The sequence below is a fragment of the Triticum aestivum genome, chromosome 7A, assembly GCF_018294505.1.
Source record: "Triticum aestivum cultivar Chinese Spring chromosome 7A, IWGSC CS RefSeq v2.1, whole genome shotgun sequence".
Lineage (NCBI taxonomy): Eukaryota > Viridiplantae > Streptophyta > Magnoliopsida > Poales > Poaceae > Triticum > Triticum aestivum.
The window spans coordinates 16,564,800-16,568,842 of record NC_057812.1 but is presented as its reverse complement, the minus strand read 5'-3'; the positions used below and the strand labels follow the sequence as shown (position 1 = coordinate 16,568,842).

Here is a 4,043-nt window from a genome sequence, read left to right as displayed (position 1 = left end):
ACTAAAGGGCATCGCACCCTTTAGTCTCATTTCGTGTCTCAAACCGGGACTAAAAGGGCTCAAGTGAACCGGGACTAATGCCTTAGCCGCACGAACCGGGACCAATGCTCACATTAGTCCCGGTTCATGACTGAACCGGGACTAATGTGAATATTGCCCCGTGACCAAAGCCATGTTTTCTACTAGTGACGCAAGCGATGAATGCGCTGTGGAATGCTCCGTACAGTGCAGAAGAAGTTAAGACGACTCTTTTTCAAATGTTTCCTACTAAGGCACCAGGACCAGACGGCTTTCCTGCTCACTTCTTTCAGCAGCACCGGGAGACATGGGGAGACGAGATCACCAAAGTCGTGCTTAAAATTGTTGAGGGCACAGAATCGGCAACATGCATCAATGAGACTGTATTGGTGTTGATTCCCAAGGTCAAAAATCCAACCCTACTGAACCAGTTTCGTCCCATTAGTTTGTGTAATGTTTTCTACAAAATTGCTTCCAAAGTTATCTCCAATCGCCTTAAGGTGGTACTACCTAACATTATTTCTGAGGAACAGTCTGCTTTTGTCCTTGGCAGACTAATCACTGATAACATCATCACTGCTTACGAGTGCCTACATTTTATGAAGAGAAATAAAGCCAAAAAACACCAGTCTTTTGCCCTGAAGCTAGACATGATGAAGGCCTATGATAGGGTGGAGTGGCCATATTTGAGAGCAATCATGGTAAAGCTGGGGTTCACTGAGAGATGGGTGGACATAGTTATGGGACTGGTCACTACTGTACAGTTTTCTGTCATGTTTAATGGGAAGAGACTGGAGGAATTCCAACCTTCAAGAGGAATCAGACAAGGGGACCCAATATCTGCGTACTTGTTCTTGCTAGCAGCAGAGGGCCTGTCGTGCCTGTTAAAATCAAAGAGTGAGTCATCCAATCTGGGTGGTGTACAAGTGGCTCCTACGGCGCCACCAATTAGCCATCTGTTATTCGCTGATGACAACCTGCTGTTCTGCAAGGCAAATAGTGCAGGAGCTAATGAGGTGAACCTAGTACTGAATACATATTGTCAAGCATCAGGTCAGTGAGTGAACTTTGCAAAATCTTCAATATTTTTTAGCAAGGGGGTGCCGGAGGCTACCAGAACTGAAATAAAGGATTTACTCAATATACCCAATGAAACTTTAAATGAGAAGTATCTAGGGATGCCATAAGATATTGGGAGTTCGAAGAATGGGGCCTTTAAATACCTCAAAGATCGTTTATGGAGCAAGGTGCAGGGTTGGGTGGAAAACACCATGTCAACACTTTAAAATATGTCCATATACATCTGTATATGACAGTCCATTTAAAATATCTAAAAAGACAAATATTTAGAAACAAGGGGAGTACATGCTAATGCTACTCAACTTAGCTTACTTAGACGTAGCGTTCTCCATTCCTCTAGATCTCTTTTCATGCGTGCTCCACATAATGGTGGTTGCATGTTCCGGAGTAAATCGTCTCTATTGGCCCCAATAAGCGAGAGGGACAGTGCTCAGGAAGATGCGGCACTCACATAATTTCGATCAGACAGATAGGAGAATGTAGTACATTAACAATATGCATGAGCATAGATTAGGATTATGATTCTAGTGAAGACGAGTCTAGCTTAAATTCTATTTCTATTCTACTTATGCAATTAAGAGAATAAAACAAACAAAAACATATTCCAACCTTGATTGGGGTTTAAGAATCACCTTGACACAGTTACTCATGAGAAAAAAAAAAGGATGACCAAAGGTTGGCCGATAAAAAAAAGATTGGGTTGGTTGATTTTTCTGAACCGTCCAGCCAACGACCAGATGGTCATCTTCCACCTACTGTCCTCCCCTATTCATCTTCTTTGCCAAACCGTCCATGACCACCGGCCAAATTGCTTGCCTCCGCCACCCCACTCTCCTCATCATCATGTTGGCGCCAGCCATCATGGCCATCCCTCTAAACCGGCGAACCACTAAAATTTCTCTGCAAGTCTGCACCCCGAACCGTTAACCTTTGAACTCGCCTCCGCCTACATTTGTTCCTAGCTGAGGCCTTGACGGCGTTTTGCCCTGCCCCGCGCTTCCTTCTTCCTTCCCAACGAAATCGACTGAGCCAAATTCGAAAATCTAAGAATTTCTTCCGGTTAAATCGGAGAAAAAGACCGACATAAACGCATAACATACAATACTAACTCATTTGATCTACAAATATAACACTGGTTCATTTAAATTTGAGCTAGCAATATAGCTGCAAAACCAACAAACCAGGGGTAACACACACGAACTAAAAACTAGTGTTTCTTTTATCAAAATCGATGGTATTCATTATAACCATTTTAGACAATGTCTAGAATGTAGTAGTACTCTCTCCGTCCGGCGAAAAGCGTACATATATAAATTTTAGGGCAACTTATGGAGGCGAGTAAAAATACATTGGGAAGATGCAAACTACCATCTCTCTTCTTTTTAATTACCCAACCCCCAATAAACTAAATGCATGTAGAAATTAAGGAGACCATATGTAGAATGCTAATGGTCTTGATTGCCATGTGATAAAAGAAAATTATTTTTTCTACTTTAAAGTGTGTTAGGAAGATAGACGTACACTTTTTTGTTGACAAATTCTAAAACCAAATGTACACTCTTCACCGAACGGAGGGAGTAGTCCTTATGCACGCGCATGCTTTGCCATTGCAACAACAAATTTGTAGCATGACAGAAAATGTTTTGGCAGGGCTCTAGAGCGAACGGGATACTTTTCGAGGGTGCATACGATAAATAGGCCCGGACGGGCCAGGCGAGCTCTCAGCAGGCCGAAAAGAATCGGCCTGGCCTGTCATGGGCCGCGAAACAAAAAATTCGCCGTTGCCGGGGATCGAACCCGGGTCACCCGCGTGACAGGCGGGAATACTTACCACTATACTACAACGACTCCGATGCTAACACGTCTCAACTTAGCTTACTTAGATGCGCTGACTACCCATAAAACGTTGTCCATTTCTGTGGTTCAGTTTTTGTGCGTGCTCCACATCACGGTGGTTGCATGTTCCGGGGTAAATCGTCTATCTTGGGCGCAATGAGCGAGAGGGACAGTGCTCAGGAAGAGGCGACACTCACATAATTTTGATCAAACATGGAGAAGCAATGGTTCCGGAAACAAGCAGAGCGAGGATCTTCGGCCCTAGAAAGAAGAACATTCCTCGGTGTGGCCTCAAGGCTCAAGCTGACTGTTGCAGCCTTCGGAGGACAATATTCGAGTTTCACGGCATGGTCTCATGTTCCTGGGGTTAAGTACTAGCTCGGCGTCCTGCTTTGTCCTGCAAAACCTAGATGTCACCATGTCGCAGGAGGACGAGAACGCTCTAGATGAACATGATTCAGTATTTCTCAATGAATCCAACACTGTTATACTGCCAGAAAACGAATTGTTGGATATATTTTGTTGTTTCCATGTGATAATTCAAATGCACTTGTTACTAATGACGCCTGCGAGTATTTGGAACCTTTCAAAGATGCGATGTTGCGCATATTGATTCTACTCCCAGTCAACTTTGATCCACTCATTCCATATTCTATGTTGATATTTGTGTCCCTCCATATACCTTTGAAAAGATCAGATGTACATCATTGCCCATGTGTTCTACTCCCTCCGTTCCTAAATACTCCCTCCGTCCCAAAATTTTTATATTACGGATGTATCTAAGACAAGAATTTTGGGACGGAAGGAGTATTTGTCTTTCTAGAGATTTCAACAAATGACTACATACAAAGCAAAATGAGTGAATCTACACTCTAAAATATGTCCATATACATCTGTATGTGGTAGTCCATTTAGAATCTCTAAAAAAACAAATATTTAGGAACGGAGGGAGTATATGCATGCTTCTTTTTTCTTTAGTTGGCAACACTATTTCTTTTCACTAGAAAATGCTTATGTCTCTCATGAGTGTTTGCTTCTTGGGTTTGCCTGCCTAGTTAAATGAGAGGACTGCCCCCTAAGGAAACTATGGTAAATATTTTAGTATTTTT

General features: G+C 42.8%; 1 non-coding gene across 1 annotated transcript; it reads right to left on the bottom strand.

Annotated features, from left to right (window-relative positions):
- Positions 1-2,874: 2,874 nt before the first annotated feature.
- TRNAD-GUC (transfer RNA aspartic acid (anticodon GUC)) lies at positions 2,875-2,946 on the bottom strand. Its single transcript has one exon. It is a non-coding gene; the product is annotated as a tRNA-Asp (tRNA).
- Between the last annotated feature and the right edge of the window lie 1,097 nt (positions 2,947-4,043).